Here is a 20,563-nt window from a genome sequence, read left to right as displayed (position 1 = left end):
CAGCGTTAGCCTCCAGAACATTTGTGTGAACCGCGGGGGAGAAAAGGGGGGGGGGGTCGTCTGATACGTGAGCCATTAGGGCCTTAAGACTAAGGAGGATCAGGTTGACATCAGGAACCCAGGGAGACCAGAATGTTTTCCACGAGGACACAAAGTACTTCGCTTCTCGTAAGTCTGAGAAGAGAGTAAGGAATCACAGGAGGCTCTTCTGGGGAAGAAAGCTCAAGTGTAAAGTTCATGCCCCCACACACAGCGGGATGCACTGGCAAATTGAAACGTGGGGACAGGCGACCAAAACCAAAGCAGGTCCCACCGAGATTTGAACTCGGATCGCTGGATTCAAAGTCCAGAGTGCTAACCATTACACCATGGGGCCACCACACATGTATTTTGAGGGAATATCTATGAATATTAAATGCAGGGCTTGTCATTCTATTCAGCATGTTATGGACTACAGTATTTATATTTTTTAAATATCAGTGGCAAATCTGCTACATCCCAGACAGCAGATGCTCCAAAACAAACAGGACAACTGGGGCTCACACGTGTAAACCATGTTAAGACCAAGAACCTGCTGGAACCCAAACCCGGAACTGAGGTCCGGGGTGTGACACAGGAGTACTTAGGGCATCCAGAGGATAACCTGGTTTCCCAATGAAGGGGGGGGGGGGGGCGATGCAGAGGAGGACACAGAATTCCAGAAAAGCGCACAAGCCACGCAGCTCTGCAGGGAAGTGTCGCCCTGCTAACTGGGATGCTGAGTGCTGAGGTGCCCGAGTGCACAGGTGTCTCTGGCCAAGTCCAGGTACGGGGGTGATTTAAGAGAAGAGAAGATACTAAAAGGTTGGCAGGTCCCACCGAGATTTGAACTCGGATCGCTGGATTCAAAGTCCAGAGTGCTAACCATTACACCATGGGGCCGATGACAGTTGTGTCCCCTGGCAAATGTTTGGAAGCTCTTTGCAGCGCGTCGCATGCGTGTGGTTGGATCTCTGTCCTGAACAGGTGCAGAAGGTCCACGTTCCCTGGATCCAAGGGGGCAACAGACTTGTTCAGCTGGGGGGGGGGGGGGGGGAGCCCCACCGAGCTCGTCTTTGCTTAGAATTTTCACCAGGGCCCACAGAGGACTTGAGTGCCAATGTTCCTAGAAAAACCAAAACTGTGCATTTCCTGAATACCTAACCTGGACGATGAACGTTTGTCTGCCTATAGGCTTATAGAGGAAGGTGTCAACGCTTAAAATATCTCTTCGGACACGTACAAATATAGAAAACTCAAGAAGAAAAAAAGTCAAAGGTAGCATGGGAATTTAATGTCAAGGATTAAGAAGAACCTCTACATTTCTAAGTATTTTTCCGTCCTTCTTTTTGCTTATCCGCTTTCTCTAGTGGATCAATTGCAAGTGTAATAAAAGATTAATTTTTGTCATATTTACTCTTATTTCCGTTGCATATACAGTATTGTGTATCTGCCAGTTTTATCAAGCGCCACAGTTCTTTTTTTTTCTTAGTAAGATTTGCTAACGTCTGAAAATGATGTCTGAAAACAAAGCCAGTGTCTGAAAAACTGAAAACAACTTTGAAAATTGTCTATCCTGTGCATCCTCTCTGCAGTTCTGGCTTCCTAAGTGGAATAAGAGGACTCCAGAAGGAGGGAAGATTGGAAATTTCCTGTTTGAGATACTGATTCCAAAACACCAAATGTGCTCACGAGTAAAAGAGTGATGCACTGGGTGTGCCCAAATTTCGGATTTCGGATTTCGGTTTCAGAAGTCAGACCCGAGCTGGATAGGGAATTGGAAATTAAAAAAAATTTAAAAATTAAAATAATTTTTTTTAAAAAAAGATTAAAGCCTGGGCACTTTTCAGCATCTGTATAGTGGTTTCAGAAGAAATCCCTAATGTTTTCCCCAATCATTTTCAAAAATTTTCTTCCCCCGCTGTTTTACTAAAAGACAACTACCTGCTTACAGTTTCAAGGGCAAACATAATATTACCCAGGAAATTGGTGTATTTCGTGCTGTTTTGTGTGCTTTGCAGCTTCCAAAGTTGGTCCAGCAGGTGTAACACCTGGAAAGAAAACACTACTCCGTAGTCGGCAGGATTCGAACCTGCGCGGGGAGACCCCAATGGATTTCAAGTCCATCGCCTTAACCACTCGGCCACGACTACGCGACTGCTCCCCAGCTGTCTGGATATATTCCCATGAGGAATAATATCTTCCCTGTTTGTAAATTGATTTTCCTGCTGGTCTAACAACTCTGGACCGCCTATTATCATACTAAAAAGAACAAGATTTTGAATATCGAGACGGTGATAACAGAAGTTATTACAAATTGTAACGTTTGCCTGTCGTGGGAAATACCAAAGCCCCTGCGGACGTCGCATTCAATCCAACAGGTGCGGGGGTACCCAACTCAGAGATTGAGTTACAAGGGACCAAAGGGAAGCAAAGACAGGAAGCAGGTGTTTGTCCCAAATTCCCTTGGGGATTCTTACGCCTCCAGATCCGGTCCACTCCCTTTTTCTAAAATTTGAGGTTGAGCTAAAGAAGGGTGCCGAGGAGATAGCAGAGGATGGTTTCGATCCATCGACCTCTGGGTTATGGGCCCAGCACGCTCCCGCTGCGCCACTCTGCTCCCCACACCAAGCTGGCTTTTCAAATTTAAATTTCAAGGCAGTAAATTTTGGCGCCTTCTTACTTATGAGATAGATGTCTGGGTGCTTTTCAGCGATTGCCTCGAAGTCTGAGAAAGGATACCCCCGGCTCCGTGCACGGCCACCCTCCGCCCCTCAAATGCCAGCGGCTTACAATTCGCCCCGGAAAGACCGACCGGTTGAGGTCGGAGTGCACGCCCCCTCCAGCAGGAAGACGTCTCAGGTCATGGGGAAAACCGAATGCATGCCAACTGGCATCATTTATAAGCTGAAATTGCAAAAGGAGGGCTTGCTTTGATCTTTCTCAGCCAAACGGGGATACAAGAAACACTGTTACTTTAACGTACTTTTAGCTTGTAAGTTTTCGGTCAAAATGTTTTCACCCGCGCGCTGGGTAAAAGGCAAACGCTGCATTGGCCGGGAATCGAACCCGGGCCTCCCGCGTGGCAGGCGAGAATTCTACCACTGAACCACCAATGCTTCGTGTGTCTTTGCTCCCGTATTTGTCCTTATAGCTACAGTTACACAGTCTCTGGAAAGAGCAATGAGCTTGTACGCTTTTTCCCTAGAATTTTTCTAAACCCAATCAAAGAAAAAATTATACCTAAACATTCTGAGAAAACCTGTGACCTAGAAGAAGTGAAACTACTGATATGTGGCCCTTGGAGGCTTTTGAAGGTGAAAAACAAGTATAAATACCCAACATATAAAAATGTCTTTTCTCCATCCCCCGCTTCCCCCTTACATCATTAATGAAAACAAATTCCAAAAATCTCTCCTTTAGGATGCAAGCCAATTCAGTTAATTACTGGGTCAAAGCACTCAATTCGAGGTTGAAACAAGTTACCACATTCTGGAAAAAAAGACCTATCGTCACTCTGCCGTGAAGACCCAAGTTTGTATAAGAAGGTTATGGTCATCAGACGCGAGAATAGTACAGAAAATGCTGAAAGTAGGAATTCTCCCGAATCCTATCCCTTACACACATCCCTGTGACTTGCCCTTTGGAGGGTGGCCACTGGCCGCCGAGGTCGGTGTGGGGCTTGGGAACCAAAAGCCAAGCGGGACATGGAAATAAACAGAAGTTATATCCCTTGCTTTTGAGGACTTTTCACTTGTCTGGAGAAAAAGCCAACACAGAGAAAACCATTGACGATCCATGAAAATTATCTTTCCCAAAGTGAGCCTTGAGTTTGGTTTTCTGGGAGGTAATGGGCTCTGATAGTCCGGATGATACGAAGCATGTGAGAGCCAGTTTTTCACATGCCTCTATCTCCTTCTGGTCTCTATCTCTTTGCACCTTTTCTTCAGAATAGAGAACTCACAGTATTTACTTGGCAGGTGTGATTAGGCCGCTCTGAAGGGGAGGAAGCTCCAACAGCAAATTGATCTTCAAGTAAGAACTGGGGCCATGAAATAGGTTTCTCCAAACAGGAGAAATAGGTTTGAAATAGGATTCCCTAGCAACAGAAGAAAAGAGAACTGGACAGCATGAGACATAAAAATCAACCTGATCAAGTCACGTAATGCCTTCGTTCTTGTTTACTCGTGCCTAAAGGGTGCCTACATTCCTCCAGGGGCGTCGAAGGTAAATTCAGAGGATGGCCATTAAAGCGGTTTGAAAAACAACATAAAACCACCCGTCAAATATTAGTTACTGGTTTCTATTCCATGTAACTTTTTAGTGAACCTTCGAACGTCAGAAATTTTACCGTATTTCTATCGGAAGCAGATATATTCAGTATAACACACATCACTGGTGTTCGTGTCAGTGGGGCTGTGTCCCCCCAGGCTGTCAGTTAGGCTCTGACAGGAGGCCTGGAGGCCAGCATGGAGGAAGCCGTTACCGGCCAGGGAAACGAGCACGTGATGCAACTTGATCCAGTGGAGTTTTCGGGCTCATACGGTCCAGTTCTGTTTTCTTCTGTTGCTGGGATTTGGAGAAGGCCAGAGGCCTGTCCGGGCCCAACGCCCCGAGAAGCCCCATCACACCGGGGCCGAAGGGAGGAGCCATGGCAGGGAGCCCCCGAGCAAGTGAGGAAGAAAGAGCAAAACTCTGCTTCCCACCCCCAAGGAATAAATATTCGGCCCCCGATTAACTACTGTCAATTAAAAAAAAAGATAGAAACACAACCCCCCATGGGCAGTTCCAGCGCAAACCTCCCTGCTCCCTCTCCCTGCTCGCTCGAGTGCTCACTTTCTCCCTTCCCCCTTCCCCCTCCTCTCCCCACCCCCTTTTCTCCTGCTCTCACATCTCCAGAGTGTACTTTCCGCTTTAATAAACTTTTCCACTCCTGTGCTACTTGTCTGCCCTTGAATTCATTCTGGTGACCAAGACCGAGAACCTTCGGCGAGGCCCATGGAGCTGGCTGAGGCCAGGCCCAGGCTCACCTGGCAACAGAATCATGCAGCAAACAAGGGAGAACATTCCTTTCAGAGGAAAGGTCGGGGACAAAGGCCCTGTCCTGGGAAGGAGCGACACGTATTTGAGGAACCGAATGGCCTGGGCGACACACGCTGGGTTGTTTTGTTTTAAGGAGGAGGATAATCAAGACAAGATCTGTGTGTACAGACATGCGCCATAAGGACTCGGATTTCACGGAACACGAGGAGATCTGGGACGAGGTCCCTGTCAACACCCAGGGCAAGAGATGTTGATGGAAGAAAAGAGGTCCTGGTGGAACAGAGAAGGAGATGGGCTGTGACGTTTTAGGAAATCACACTCAGTGGGACTCCTGCTCAGACCTGGGAGTGAAGAAAAGGACGTCCCCAGGATGGTTCTAGATTCCTGGTTGGGTGGGGGCGGGGCGGGAATGAAGCAGAGAAGGAGGCACACCCTGTTGCAGGCAGCCGGGCGAAGGAACAGTCCAGAAAGCAACCAGAGCAGAAAGAGGGAAGCAGAAGACTGTGCCTCCCCCGACGTGGTGACTGTCCAAGAGAGTGTTTACGTGAAACCTTTCTTTAAAGAAGGTTGCAAAGGACGCACTGTCCATTGGGGGGCGGGGGCTCTTCCCCCAGCGAGATTCCCCACAACGCGTGCCACAAAACTCTGGGCAGAGCAGATATTCTGTCCTTTATGTCATGTTAAAAACAGGACCACGGGCCCAAGACGGAGTCACCTGTGCTAAGCCCAATCGCCACACCGAGACCTAGACTTACCAGTTACAGTGTTAGCATGTCGCAGAAATGGAATCTTAAACCAGTCAGCGAGAAATCCCTGGGTCAGCACGAGGTAGGTAACCTGCCTGATAGACGCCCGTCATCCCATAAAGGAACGGGACTCTGCCTGAACCAGCCTGTGTTATGCCAGTATAACGTCCTCGTTCCCAGGCCCTTCTGCCTATAAGAGTCTCATTCTGCACGGCTCCCTGGAGCTCCTTTCTCTCTACTACAGAGGATGCTGCCCCGGGCTTGAAAGGTTGAATAAAGTCAGTAAGATCTTCACAATTGGCCCAGTAAATTTTGTTTTTTAACAATCACAACTCCTGGGAGGCCTCTCAAAGTCACCTACTGGGTATACCTTGGAGGGAAATCGCCTTGCTTCTTTACCCTAAAAAAGGCTATTTGTAATTGACCCCGACGTGATTTGAACACGCAACCTTCTGATCTGGAGTCAGACGCGCTACCGTTGCGCCACGAGGCCACGGGGAAAGGGCCCTTTATCTGCCAAATTAGGATTTAAATAATCCTGTCTCCTCTCCTCCAGATTCTAAAGATTTTCTTCTGTTGATGGGTGGATTGGGTCAGCTTTCTCCCCACTATCCACAGCTTGGCTAATGCCTTGCCAAGAAAGTAAAGGAATTGACCACATTAAATATTAATACAAAAACCCAAATGCTCCCTTCTCAGGAAAACTCAGTGCTTTCTCAGGCTCAGTCTTTGCAACTCTTCAGAATTCTCCTGTTTGAGAACTCTCCTGTGCTTACTATTTAGATCCGCAGTGAAACAGGCATCACGATGGCAAAAAACTTGGCAAAACTGCTTTACCCGTCATTCACGAGACTTCTCCCTCTTCTGAAACAGACTCCTGGCCCCGCACCGGCCCGCCTCCCTGCCTTTCTCAGCACCCGCCAGGCCCACCCCCGACCTGCTGAAAAGCTGCTGGGTCTCAAAAGCCCAGCGTAAACCACATCACTTCTGGAAATGCTCCCGGCTCCGGCTCCTCTCCGTCAGAATGTGCGGCCTTCTGGTCTGTATAGTTTGTACATGAGCAACAACTCAAATCCGGTGGCTGTTTCGCGAGCTCTTCCCACTTTTTAGTAGCCTGTGCTTGACCTTCCTGCGGTGAGTCTCAAAACGCGGTCCCCTGAAGCAGAGCATCAGTTTCAGCTAGGAACTTGCTAGAAAGGCACATCTTTGTCCATGCCCCAGAACTACCGAAGCGGGGACTCTGGGGATGGGCCCCTGCCGCCTGTGTGCCAACAAGTTCTCCAGGCGATTGTGTTTCTGGGGAAAGGCGGAAAATCACTGCTCCGGCCTGGAGATCACCTACTTTCCTCTCTCAAGAAAATAAACTTCCTGTCCCCTTCCAGGATGGAGGATGGACAATGTCTGAGCCAGCAGGGGCCGCCACAGCTAAGTGCCACAGATTGGGTGCTTTAAGCCACGGATTTATTTTCTGGCATTTCCAGGGACTATGAACCCAAGATCGACCCTGTCAGCAGGCCTACTGATGGCTGTCTTCTCCCGGTATCTTCACTGGCTCTTTCCTCTGTCGTGTCTGTGTCCTAATCTCTTTTTAGAAGGACACCAGTCCCGTTGCATCAGGGCCCACCCATATGACCTTCCCCTGCTTTGTCTAGGTCTTAAGAAGCCCTACCTCCAGATACAGTAACATCCTGAGGGGCTGGGGGTTAGGCCTTCAACATTGTGAAGGGGGGCCGGTGGGACACACAGCTCTGCCCCTGACTTGGAAGTTTCCAGATGGAAGCCCCTGCTGACAATTCCTGAGCCCCGCCCTGGGGTGCCAGGATGGAGGGTGCACGGGTAAATGCGACTGCCTCTTTGCTTCTCCCGCACTATTTGCTTAGGCCCCCGCTTTCTGGAGTCTGACAACCTCCCTCGGCCTTCCAGATGGCAAGATCTTGTGGCCGTTATCTCCTGTCCCCAACTTGTCCCATTGGAACTTCTATTTTGGAGTTGTTCCGAGAGGGATTCGCGCAGTGCGCAGAAATGAATTCTTGTGTTTATCCCACCATCTCTCCCTGCCACGGTGGTCCCAGGGCACGGGGAGCAATCGGGTTTGGTCTTTGCCTCTCCCGGCTCAGCCCCGCGCCCACGGTCCCCTCAGGGCTGTGGCCTCTGCTCCCAGGTGCCGTCCAAATATAAAGCACTGTCTGTTGGTTATTGTCGCTTCACCCTCCTCTCCTCCGCAGTTATCTTGCTGGAAACTTGACAACATTTCTGACCCCGCGGCCCAACTTGTTTCCCCCACTAGACTGTAAGATTTCTGTTTTTGTCCTCGAGATTTTATTTAAATCCCAGTTAGTTAACATACAGAGTGATATTGGTTTCAGGGGCAGAATTCAGGGATTCATCACTTACACCACCCAGTTCTCCTCCCAACAAGTGCCCTGCTGATGACCGTCACCTAGTTCACCCACCCCCCCACCCACCTCCCTCCATCAACCTCTGGATGGTTCCCTACAGTCAGGAGTCCAGACTGTCAGACTTCTGAGGCCTCGGAAACGCCTTGCTTTGCAATAATGATTTCACGATGTTGCAGTCACAGCGCCAAGATTATTTTCCTTCCCCAAAAGTTCCCCACACACCCCCTCATGCCGCAGGAGGACCACGTGGCCTAATGGATAAGGCGTCTGACTTCGGATCAGAAGATTGAGGGTTCGAATCCCTTCGTGGTTGCTGCGGGGCTCACTTATTACACTCCAGGCCCTTCCTGCTACTTGCTGCTGTTTTCTCGGTTCAGTCCGTGAACAGATTCTTCTCCTTCTGACGCTAACATAGTTTTACCCCCCACCCCCTCCTCCCAGGTCTCCTCCACACCCCCGCCTCCGTTTGTGACCCCGCTGCCCTCCCCGCGAGTGACCGGCCCTCGATGTCGCTCACCCCCTCTTCTGGCCGGCAGCTGCCCCCGGGAGCTTCTCGGAAACGCGGACCTTGCCGGCCCGTCCCCGACCCTCTCGGCGGGGCTTCCGTCTGGGAGCCCGGGTTCCAGCCCGGCTGCAGGGGGCGCTCCCCGGCCCCCCGCGCCCGCTCGGCGCCCCGCCCCAGACCCCGCCCCGCGCTGCTGAGCGCCCGCCCACCTGCACCCCCGGGAACGCGGGAAAGCGAGGCGGCCCTGGGCACCCCAGGAAAGACCGGAGGCTGGGGAAGGCAGGAAAGAGGTCACGCTCGACGGCAGCCTCTAACAAATGTAGGCAAGGGGTAGGATTAGAAGACCCGCCACCGTCCGCAATCCCCAGAGAAGTAAGAGACTCAGCAAAGAGCATTAAGGATCTTAAAACCTTAACAGGGTTAGCGGGAAACAGCACGCGCGTGGTGGTAAAGGCCCACCCCCAAGGTTCCCTGCTAATTGCAAAGGAGAAGAAAGCTCGGAGGGGACCGCTCCGGCTTCCCTGTCAGTTGGATGCCCCGACAAATGCCTCTGGATGGGAACTAGGTACTCGAATCAAAACGATCTAATCCATCACTGCGATTTAACTTCTGGTTTAGAGAGCAGGGAGGAATAAATTAAAAGTTGCCTTGGGAGACAGGGAGACAGAGTCAGAATGTGAGACGTTTTAGAAGATAACCGGCTTGGATTTTTTTTTTTTTTTTTAAGTCAATGTCAGAACAGTAACAGCAACAGGAAGTTGGGATGCTGTTCTAAACAGAAAGGGACTAAGGAAATGTCGCAAATCAAAGGCAGAGGCTCAGCACCGAGAACCCGCACCTTGTGAGGACCAGCAGACGCTTCCTCGCTTCAGGACTTCCCGGCCTCCCTGGACAGCGTGGCCGGAAAGGAAGCTGAGAAGGTCAGATAGCTCCCATGACGAGGGCCTCTTCTGCCGTTTGTGCCCTTTTTATAGGCCACAAAGTACCTTTTAAGACTTTAAAGGAGGGAAGGGACACAGTCAGATTTGCACGCTCAGGTAAAGACATCGATCGGTGGTGACCCAGCCCGACCTACGCCATCTGCCCCAAACTGCGTCTCTGGTGTTCTCTCTCACCGCTGCCCCTCCCTGGGCCCCTCCAAAATGCAATGTTCCAGCCAGACAGAACTTTCTTCAGTTTCTCTCCTATTCTGCGAGGTTTAGGTCTAGAACACCACGCACCTTTCCAATTTGGCCAGCTCCCACACATCCTTCAGATCTGAGCTCGAATATGATTCATTCCACATATATTCATTGATTACCCATTTACCCGTTCAGAGGTAACAAAGGCAGAACCGGAAACTGTCTTCATGCAACTCGGAGTCTAATGAGTGACCCTCCAGGCAACCACCCAAGGTGGCCACGTCTGGGACCTAGCACTGCTCCAATAGGCCACGTGGCTCCCTGGACCTCTCACTTGCCATACCCAATTGTAAATGTTCACTTCTACCATTGTTTACTCTAGAAAGCCCTCAAAGGAGGGGCTATATTTTTCCTGCTCTCCATTGAATGAGCAGCACCTAGCAGAATGCATGACACGTGATTGTGCTCAAAATAAAATTTTTCAAAGAATGAAGAAATGAACCCATTCAGAGACAAGAGCCTGGAGGCCAAAATACTGCTAAGAAGTTGTTGCAATCACTCCTATGAAAAACTGTAAGAAGCTGATCTAAGAAAAAGGGCCTGTGGCTCGGGAGGAAGAGCCAGATTTGAGAAAAAAAAATTAGGAGGTGGAACTGAAGGCTTGATAATCTACGGGCTGTGGGGAGAGAGTAGAGAAAGGAAGAAAGTTAGGGGGAGTTCTAAGTCTTTGGCTTTGGCTCCCATAAAATCTGGGTTGTTGAAGGAGGTTCGAGTTTGCAGAGAAAGGGTAGAGCATTCATTTTGGGACATAGTGCTTTTGAGATGCCCATGCACGTGCAAAAAGAAATTACCAAGCCGGCATATATTATGAAGCCCAGAAGAAAGGTCTGGGCTGGAGATCATTTTCAGCACATGAGCACGGATTATCAGTCATGTTTTATCCTTCTTGTGTTCACAGAATGGAGCTATTGATGAAGTACAGAATCTCCTATTTGCACACTAATACACCCACGCTCCTACACATACAGATAAGATTGTGATAATAATCGTTGTGTAGTTTCAGAAATGCGGCGATCCTGGGGATCTGTTCTTGCTCTGACGGTGATCTTTGCAAATACGTTTTAACTATCATCCACAGAGTATCAGATACAGTTGTTCTCCCCCTTGGGAGAGAAGGCCCCACGCAGTGAAGCAGATTTGACTGCCAGAAATATTTTCTCCTTCCCTATCCCATTCAACAACATTCCGTCAGCCGCTTTAAAATATTTTGAAAAATAAATAAACATTAAAAAAAATATTTTTTAATAAAATATTTTGAGCTTTACCAAGGCACAAGAGACAGGTTTCCCTATGGAACATTTTGATGGGTCCCCTTTCTTGAATTTGAACGGGATGGTTACAATAGCAGCTGACGATTTATTGAGCCCTTGCTGTATTCCAGGCACTGGGTTCGGCGCGTGAAGACATGGGGTGTCTGTGACGACATCTTTGTCCGGTGATTCGCTGAGAATTAATGTCCTACTGCGGCAAAAATACGAGGATTTTTAAAGGATTATTCGAAGGCAATTCTTTACAGAGGATTATCGCCACAAATCGCTGATTTGCATTCTAGAAAACGCCCAAAAAGCATTCTCAGGTGGCCACGTGCTGGAACGCAGGTTGGGTGAGACTTCGCTGGTGTCATTAGAGGGGATCGTTTGTTTCGTCCTCTTGTGTTACTAAATCCTGAAGTAGCCTAGAATACATGATCTATCGTAACGTGGCGGAAGTGGAAAAAAGCGTCCCAGTAGCTGTAGTCGTGGCCGAGTGGTTAAGGCGATGGACTAGAAACCCATTGGGGTCCCCCCGCGCAGGTTCGAATCCTGCCGACTACGACGGGCGAGTTTTATATATTTGCTCTTGTATTTGATCTTCAATTACAGCCGACTTTTAAAACCATTAAACATCCGTTCAGACGTTTGCAAGTTACATCAAAATGGAGGAATTCTCACTGACCGCGAAGGAATCCTATTGGATGAGTGAACTAAAACAAAAGAGCCAATAGAACGCTTTCGTTTGAATTCTGAGGTTTCGGGCTTGGAAATCCTGGTGATAGGGACAAAGGAAGTTGGAAGAGAAGATTCCACACATTCATATTTAGAGCGACCTAGTAAGTCTACCACCACCTTTTTCTCTAAGTGTAAATCCCGCTCGCGTGTGTGGGGGCCAGTGGCGCAATGGATAACGCGTCTGACTACGGATCAGAAGATTCCAGGTTCGACTCCTGGCTGGCTCGCCATTTTGGTTAGCCACCTCCCTTTGGAGGTTCACAATCTCCATCTTCCTTAGGCCGATGTAATTGTATATATAAATATTTTTAAGCCCTTTTAAAATTGTCTTTTGTAATGTGATTTGACACAAAATAACAAAAATGCTAATAAGACACGCCTCAACTGTAGTTCATATTCTGCTTTTGCAGATGTCAATTTTCTTCACATCACATCGTTCAATGGTTTTCAAAATCGACCAGTCCTCCCATGAGATGATCAATACCAAATAGAAGGAAGACCTTTCAAAGGCATCGAAGTTTCACAAAAAAGAGTATTTCTAAATACCAATTCTTTTCCTCTCTCTCTCTCTCTCTCTCTCTCTCTCTCTCTTTTTTCAAGATTTAATTTTTTAAGAGCAGTTTTCGATTCACAGCAACACTGAGAGGACGGTACCCACGCATGCCTTCACACGTGCACAGCCTCCCCTGTTACTTACATCCCCCACCAGCGGGGGGTCATTTGTTACAACTGAGGAACCTACTTTGATACATCACAATCACTCAAAGTTCACAGCGGACGTTACAGTTCACCCTTGGTGTTATACATTCTGCGGGTTTGGACAGATGTGTAATGACGCGGATCCATCATTACAGAACCGCGCAGAGTATTTTTCACGCCCCTCCCCCATCCTCTGCGCTCTCTGCCTATTCATCACCCCCCCGCCCCCCCCCACGCCCGGGCCACCACTGATCGTTCAGCGTCTTCGTTGTTTTGACTTTTTTCACAATGTCATACAGTTGGGATCATATCATGTGTAGCCTTTCCGCTTGGCTTCTTTAACCTAGTAACAGGCATTTAAGTTTTCTCCGTGTCTTCTCGTGGCTTGGTATCTCATTTCTTTTTCATGCTGCGCATTCTTCCACTGTCTGCAGGTCCCACAATTTATGCATTCCACTCACCTCCGGAAGGGCATCTTGGTGGCTTCCAATTTTGGCAATTACAAGTAAGCTGCTACAAACATCTGTGTTCATGTTTCCGTGTGGACATATATGTCGACTCCTTTGGGCAAATGACAAGGAGGGCAGTTGCTGGATGGTATGGTAAGAGCATGTGTCGTTTTATAAGGAACTACCAAACCCTCTGCCACAGTGGCTGTGCCATTTTGCCTTCCCTTCAGCAATGAAGGAGAGTTCCTGTTGTCCCACATCACTGCCAGCATTTGATGTCAGTGTTCTGGACTTTGGACATTTTAAGAGGTGATTTTTAATTTTCATTTCTCTCATGACGTGTGATGCAGAGCACCTTTTCATATGTTTTTTAAAAAGGGCCTTAACAGACATCACCGAACATACAGACGGCAGATGGGAAATTTTGTTAGGTTTTTATTTCTATCCTCCTTTCTACATGCATATAATTTAAAGAGTCAGACATCGCACTCGATTTGAAACAAGAATTAACAATCTCTTCTTTCCCCCTCGCTGAGCTAAAGATTGCTTTGGGACGAAAAGGACTGTACTTAGCAGAGGATGGTTTCGATCCATCGACCTCTGGGTTATGGGCCCAGCACGCTCCCGCTGCGCCACTCTGCTCCGGGGATGTCCCTCTTCATAATTAACCTTCAGTTTCTGTCTGGTTTGCCCCTTCCTCCCGCTGCCCCTGCAATCTGTACAATTGGAAACTGGGTTCTCTTTTTTCTCTCTAGAGTAGTAATGATTTGTCTTTTGTAATTCACTAGCCCTGGGCCTGAACTAACGCCCAACAGAAGGGTGAAGAAGAAATGGAAAAGCTTATTGTGGGTATGCTTCTCCGGGGCACAAAGGCGTGATCCGCTGTGACATCTGATATTGTGTACCGTGTGAATGTGTACGTTAGGTCTGGAACAGAATGCCTGCCTGTATCCCACTGGCGTGTCTTAAAGCCATTCTAAGTTATACAAAATAATAGACTCTGATGAAGGAAATGTGCTTGCACTTTCCCCTGTGCTGTGGTGTGGTGGTTCATAATCTTGGGGGCGTGGGGGGCGGACGGAAGTCTTGAGCCCCAGGTGAGAGGAAAACGCACATTCCCGCACATATACTTTACATTGACTTTCAGAGGGTTCGCGGAACTTCCAGCCCCGAAGACTTTCTCTGAATTGGTGCTTCACTCCCTACAGACTCAATCTGACAAACAAAAACGTTCAGGTTTTCTCGCCTCTGGAAAGGAATTGACCTCTCCTGTGCCTCGCAGTGGTAGGGAATCGCAGAGAGCCAAGGACGGATGGCCTGGCGATGCGACCTCCCCGGTCTGGAAAGGCTGGCCCATGTGTGGAGCGGGTGAGCTAAGGTCGCCTACTAGAACCGGTCCTCTGGGAACACCTGCTAAGCTTGCGAAGGTTGGAGGGACCTACAGACGAAGAGATGGGTCCGCCAGCACGGAAGTGAGCGTGTGGAGAGAAGGCAGGGAGGGTTGGGAATATTAACGGACGAGCCGCTGAAAAGTGAAATCGAGAACGTTTGCAGTGGGTCTCTATGGGCCCCCGGATGCAGTAACAACATCGTACGTTCCTGCGTATGCTCGCCTTTTATTTACATTTTGGAGGTATTTTAAGGAGGGGATCCAAGGCCGGAGAAAGCTGAGAAGGCACCTTCCTACACCCCCATCCGTCTCCCTTCTCAGACCAGAGCCTCCCCCAGAGACTAAAACTACTGACCCCGACGTGATTTGAACACGCAACCTTCTGATCTGGAGTCAGACGCGCTACCGTTGCGCCACGAGGTCCCCGAGGGGCCGCGGGGTTTCTTTACCTGTCAACCTGATCCGTGGAATCGATTTTTCCGCACCCGGTGGGTGAGGACCGCGCGGGTGGAACGCGGGCCCTCCAATCACTCCCCGACTCTGCGTCCCAGTTGCTTCTACTTGACGGGCCTTCCTTCTCTATTTCACTCCTGGTTTTCTCCATCTTTATAAAAACAAACAAACAAACAAAAAAACACGTTTGCGAGAGTTTTGTTGTTTTTGTCTTTTTTAGAAATATGGCTATAGAAGGTCGGTCGCTCCGGACAGGAGTGGGGGGGAGACAGCGAAGAAAAATAGTGTTCCCCACCCCCGCCCGCCCCCCGACCCCCCGCTCCCCGCCCAAGTCAGAGGGGCAACCAAGGCGGGCTTGGGATCTGTTTCCCGAGTTGCTCGTAGGTTCCCGCGGTGTTTCGGGGAGGGGGCGCGGAGGCTGACGCGGGGCGGCCCGCGGGGACCCGAGCCGCACCTGCCCGCGGACCACGGCGTCCCCGCCCCCACCCCGCGCCCCCCGTTCTCCTGCGCGGCGGGGAGACGCGATTGCTTTCCCGCTGCCAGGGGTCCTTCAGGGTCTCTCACTGGGTCTCAAACTGCCCCCGAAAAAGAGCAAGAACTCTCTTCCGGTGTTGAGCAAGTAGGCCATTCTGGCGCCGGGGGTTGGCTGGTGAAAGCACCTGTCTTGAAAGTTGGAGACCCCGCTTGTGCATCTCAGGGAACGTTTTCTGCAGACCTGAAATCACGCAGACCATCTATCTCCGCAAAGAGCGAGAGGTGTCTCTGAACTCCTAGAAAAGGACATGCGGGAAAGTGATCCCCATACCTTTCTCTGGAAATTAGGGTTTCCCTTTCTTAATCTTGAAAAATGGGTCCAGCGCCCGGGGTTCGGGAGTTGTAAAGGACCATGGATACAGGACTGAAGGACCTTGCAGGTAGCGGTGCACCCTTGGTAGGTTATGTCCAGGTACAGTCACTCCGTGGGGTGGGGGGACGAGATTAGGGACCTGGGTGAGGGATATGCTGGAGCCCGCCTCATTGGGAGGTGAGGTGAACCAGGCTTTCAGAAAACAAACCTCCAAAGGTTCGGTAGAAGCTGAGGCCACTTAGGAAAAGAAATGGGGGTACAGGTGCGCTGCTGGCAGAGAATTCAGTGTGGCCATAGTCGACTGAAAGTTAAAAGTTATGCTTTCCTCCCCTACCTATACAATGGGGATAATGTTAGTAGTGCCTGCCTCCTAGGCTGGTGTTGATAAATGCAATGTGCTCGAAACGGGCGTATATATTCACATACGTTTAGAACGACGCCTACCGGACAGCAGGAGCTCTCAGGAAAGGTTAGTGTAGGAGACGCCGGTTGGCTCAGCGACAAGAGCACGTGACTCTTGATCTAGGGGTTGAGTTTGAACCCCACGGTCGGTGCAGGGGATATTTTAAGAGTAGATAAACTTTAAAGAAGTAGATGGTACTGTGATTACTACCCCTATGAAGTTTGCACGCTCACAGCCTGCTTTGCCGGAGACTGGAGGTAAAATTCACACGTGTCAACTGCTACTTTCCTCCACAGATTTGGAGTTCCGTGTCATCACACAGAATTAAATGCATTGGCTTATTTCGGGTGTTAGAAATACTCCTTTAAAAAAAAAATAAGTAAAATCACGGGGGGGGGGGGGAAGTAACATTGTTATCATCCCAAGTTAGGGCACAAATCAGTCGGGGCTGCAGATGAGCTGTGAACTAAGGTCAACTCAGACCGGCGCCTGAAATTTATGAATGTCTGTTTCTTATTTATTTTTGGCAGCTGAGACTTAAAACTCAGTGACACACTTCAGCTCATAGAAGTTTCCTCATTCGTGTATTTTAGTTCGTATTTAATGCGAACTAGACAGCTGATTTCTGTCTGGTTGTTTATAATCCATTTTTTGCTAATATTGGAGGAATTCAGGATCATATTTTAAAATTAAATTGTTATCCATTCTCCCTAGCAAGTTCCCAGAGCTCCAAGCTGCTTCTCCCTCTTGCCTTGTTTTGCTGCCTGGGCAGCCTTTTCTTTCCCAAAGCGGGAGGCCCACGATCCCAGGCCTTATAGTCCTGATTTTGCTAATTACCTTCTTCCGACGTGAGGCTCAGGCAAGAGAGTTTTCAGGGCCCCTCAAAGCTGCAGGCTTAGCATCGAATCTCCCTTACTGTTTGTTATGATCCTGAAGCATGGTTCTGATAGCTGGCTTTGTCTTTGTGTCCATGTTTTCTGTTTCTTCCTAGTATCTGGTCCAGAAACTTGGATCTGGTCCTGAAGATCTAAGGAAAGGGACTCCAGGAATAAACCCTTTGGTTCTTGCCAGGCCCCTCCTCCACACGGTCTCCTGCCCTGCCCCCCATCCCCAACCTGCTGGCAGTTCCCCCGCAGAATCAGTACTTATCTGGGTCTCCAAACGTCTTTGTTCCTCTCACACATCTCATTACTGAGGACTTGACACTCTCCTTAACAAGACACATTGCTGAAATCTTCATGGAACCACCTCACCTCCGTGGGGTCGTCTCCCCTCCCCCAGGCTGGGTTCTCTCCTGATTCCTGCAGGGGGCCACCCTCTGAGTCTCCCCTCCTCACCCTACTAGGTAGGCCAGGATTCAGACCGCCTCTGCAATGCCAACATAAATTTGTGTTTAAGGGGTAGACGACGGGGGTCAAGTGTCATTAAAGTGTGTTTGAAACCTAAGGAAAAGATTCACACCCATTATGGTGGTTATTACCGAAAAAGAAAAAAGTGTTGGCAAGATATGGACAAATTGGAACTCTTACGCATTGCTGGTGGGAGTGTAAAATGATACAACCCCGTGGAAAACAATGTTGTGGGTCCTTGAAAAATGAAACCTAGAATTACATTCTGACCCAGGAATTTCACTTCTAGGTATATCGGCAAAAGGGTTGGAAGTAGGGACTCGGGCAGCTACATGATACAGCCGGTGACATTGTATCATACTATATGACTCCCCTTATCCGAGGAATAGCCTAGAACAGTCAACTTCAGAGACAGAAAGTAGAATGGTGGTCAGCAAGGGCTAAGAGGGAAGGGGGCAGAGTTCTTACTCAATGGGGACAGCTTTGGTTTAAGATGATGAAAAAGTTCTGGAGATAGAGGCTGGTGATGGTCTCACTGAATTGCCACTGAATTTACACTTCAAAACTGTTAAAAATGGCAGATTCTTGTTTTGTTTTGTTTTGTTTTTAAGGTTTATTCATTTTTCAGAGACAGAGAGAGACAGAGCATGGTGGGGGCGGGGGGGAAGGGCAGAGAGAAAGGGAGACACAGAATCTAACGCAGGCTCCGGGCTCTGAGCTGTCAGCACGAGCCCCACCCCGGGTTTGAACCCACAGACCGTGAAGTCAGATGCCTAACTGACTGAGCCACCCAGGCGCCCCCAAAATGGCAGATTCTTATTAAGCAAGCTGAACAGAATGGATTAGAAGAGGGATCAGAGAAAATGAAAGGCCAGACTTGCTGTGGCTGGCAAGCATCCAGGCAGCTTGTGACCCCCTCCAGCCCTCGAGGACCTCCTTTATTGCTTTACCACCAGAGCCTAGCTCTGGGTCACTTTTGCAATTACCTCCCAGAGCATATGGACTGCTGACGCACATCCTAGGGGGCTCACGACTGACCTTCTACTTGGCAGGAGTACATAACTTAACCTTAGCAGCAGCTGGCCTCTCAAGGTGCTTAAAACTGCTGCCAGATTCCTTAGAGACTTCCGCTATCTTTAGCCCCCAGCCCCCAACACCTTCCAGTCGCTTCTCACCAACACAGGTGCCGCTCTTTCTGTCCACCGGTCCCGTCCCCGTGCTTTCATAAAGGCGCTGTTTTGCACTGAAACCATCTCAAGAATTCTTCCTTGACCGTTGGCTCCCCAGCCCCAGGTGACATCAAGAGTAGACAGGATAGATGATAGATAGATAAGCAAATTCAAATATAAAAGGACAAAAAAAGAGTGTACAGTATCTATAAATTTGATTGTGTGTCCCAAGTTATAATATAAAAGGTATTTCTCACTGTGCGTCACAGTACAAAAAAAAAAAAAAAAAAACCTGTGAGATTATGTGAGATCGAAGACATAGGAACCAGGGGGCAGAACGACAGGATGGAGGGACGCTCCTCAGGGTTCCCTCCAGGTGTGGACCTGTCCTGTGGAGGCCCGGGGGACCCACCGACCCCCGCGCCAGGAAGCGGAGGGAAGAGAGGATCTGCGTGGTTGCTCGCTGAGAAACCAGGGCACAAGGTTGGGGAGGCGGAGGGCACTCACCCACCGGTGACTCCTCGCCGCCCCTGGACAGGTCAGAAATCTTCATCCCCAAAGTGAGATTCAGTTCCGAGGAAACAGGGAGCCCCCAGATTAAGTCCTGAGCGTGTGGCCCACAGCGTTCAAACCTATTCACGGCTCTCCTAATTCTATTATTGTGGTAGGGTCCGCTCCCCAAGGAGAGAGAAGAAAGGGCAGAAAACTTCAAGGTAACCTGGCTATGCGCCTCCGTGCAACATCCCTCGTGACCTTGTAAGCTGAGACCACTTACTCAGACTAGGTGTTTGTGTGTGTTACCATATATGGGACACCAAGAAATAAAAAATGTATTAAAAACTATGCCACGTGACCTTGGGCGCTCGAACCCAACTAAGCGGGGCCAGCGCGAATAAAGCTGCTTCCTGGAAATTAAAAAGCTTCGGTGTCTCGACTCTCTGTGCGGGAATCCTGCTACCTTATAACGTTCTTACGGGCAAAACCCAAACTCTTTGGTTCTGGGGATGCCCTGGGGTTCCCGCCCGGCCACCTCCCGGACCAGAGGTGATCTTGGCGGAGAGGTGGTTTGTTCCCCGCGCAGGGCGCGTGCAGACACGCGTGGCGGCCACTAGGGGGCGGAGAAGCCTGCCGATGAGCGTGGGGGGGGGGCTGGAGGAGAGGAGGGGGAGGAGGGCCGGGCGGGGGAGGGGGGAGGGGGACCCTGCGGGGGCCAGAGTTGGGGGGGGAGGGGAGAAAGAGCGCAGGAGGTCGGCCGAAAGGAACGACCGAGGTGGACAGAGCAAGGGAAGGGGAAAGCAGGTTATTGCAGGGAAACCATAACTTTCTGGATGGCAGTTAGGAAACTTCGCATCTGTTAACAAAAATTCAGCTAAGTACATTTGCAGATCGAATTGGCTCTAGTAAGCGATTCACGAATCGGGCAGCATCCCGTCCTGCAGGTAGAGGGGGAGCTCTGAGAGGCTGTGTGAAATGGGAGGCTTTTCCAGGAGGGAGGTGGGGCCAGGCGGTTATTAGCAAAAGAAAAGGAAAAGTTGCTCCGCGCAAAGTCACCTTCTGTTAGGCGAAGGGGGTGGCGGAGGGAGAGGCCCCTGTAGCAGATTACCTCGTTAGTGGAGACCAGAAAATTCCTAAGTGACCAGTTAAGACTGCTTGTCTGCGGGAGGTTGAAACCAGTTTCAGGCTAGGGATAAAGAAAGCCCTGGTTTGGTGACTCCGCCCAAGTGTCTCCACTTGGGGTCTGTAGTTTCCTTGTTGCCACATTTAACAACGTGTTCTAGATACTGTCTCATTTTTTCCTAACGCTTTTATTTTCAGCCTGAAATATTGTGGATTAAAACCAGGAAGCCTGCTCTATCCATGAGGAGGCACATTTTCGGGGTGAGGATGTCAAGAGTGCTAGACCTTCCCAGTATTTTACAGTTTT

The 20,563-nt window shown here is 49.5% G+C and overlaps 11 non-coding genes across 11 annotated transcripts; 3 read left to right on the top strand and 8 right to left on the bottom strand.

Annotated features, from left to right (window-relative positions):
* Positions 1–304: 304 nt before the first annotated feature.
* TRNAQ-UUG lies at positions 305–376 on the bottom strand. The gene has a single exon. It is a non-coding gene; the product is annotated as a tRNA-Gln (tRNA).
* A 473-nt stretch (positions 377–849) lies between these two features.
* On the bottom strand, positions 850–921 carry TRNAQ-UUG. The gene has a single exon. It is a non-coding gene; the product is annotated as a tRNA-Gln (tRNA).
* Positions 922–2,089: 1,168 nt separating this feature from the next.
* TRNAS-UGA lies at positions 2,090–2,171 on the bottom strand. Its single transcript has one exon. It is a non-coding gene; the product is annotated as a tRNA-Ser (tRNA).
* A 395-nt stretch (positions 2,172–2,566) lies between these two features.
* Positions 2,567–2,638, bottom strand: TRNAM-CAU. The gene has a single exon. It is a non-coding gene; the product is annotated as a tRNA-Met (tRNA).
* A 428-nt stretch (positions 2,639–3,066) lies between these two features.
* On the bottom strand, positions 3,067–3,137 carry TRNAG-GCC. The gene has a single exon. It is a non-coding gene; the product is annotated as a tRNA-Gly (tRNA).
* Positions 3,138–6,228: 3,091 nt separating this feature from the next.
* Positions 6,229–6,300, bottom strand: TRNAW-CCA. Its single transcript has one exon. It is a non-coding gene; the product is annotated as a tRNA-Trp (tRNA).
* Positions 6,301–8,446: 2,146 nt separating this feature from the next.
* On the top strand, positions 8,447–8,519 carry TRNAR-UCG. Its single transcript has one exon. It is a non-coding gene; the product is annotated as a tRNA-Arg (tRNA).
* Positions 8,520–11,624: 3,105 nt separating this feature from the next.
* On the top strand, positions 11,625–11,706 carry TRNAS-AGA. Its single transcript has one exon. It is a non-coding gene; the product is annotated as a tRNA-Ser (tRNA).
* Positions 11,707–12,034: 328 nt separating this feature from the next.
* Positions 12,035–12,107, top strand: TRNAR-ACG. Its single transcript has one exon. It is a non-coding gene; the product is annotated as a tRNA-Arg (tRNA).
* Positions 12,108–13,598: 1,491 nt separating this feature from the next.
* TRNAM-CAU lies at positions 13,599–13,670 on the bottom strand. Its single transcript has one exon. It is a non-coding gene; the product is annotated as a tRNA-Met (tRNA).
* Positions 13,671–14,769: 1,099 nt separating this feature from the next.
* TRNAW-CCA lies at positions 14,770–14,841 on the bottom strand. The gene has a single exon. It is a non-coding gene; the product is annotated as a tRNA-Trp (tRNA).
* Between the last annotated feature and the right edge of the window lie 5,722 nt (positions 14,842–20,563).

This window comes from Panthera leo, chromosome B2 (genome assembly GCF_018350215.1).
Source record: "Panthera leo isolate Ple1 chromosome B2, P.leo_Ple1_pat1.1, whole genome shotgun sequence".
NCBI lineage: Eukaryota > Metazoa > Chordata > Mammalia > Carnivora > Felidae > Panthera > Panthera leo.
The sequence above is the reverse complement of the archived record's forward strand: the minus strand, read 5'-3'. Positions and strand labels throughout refer to the sequence as shown.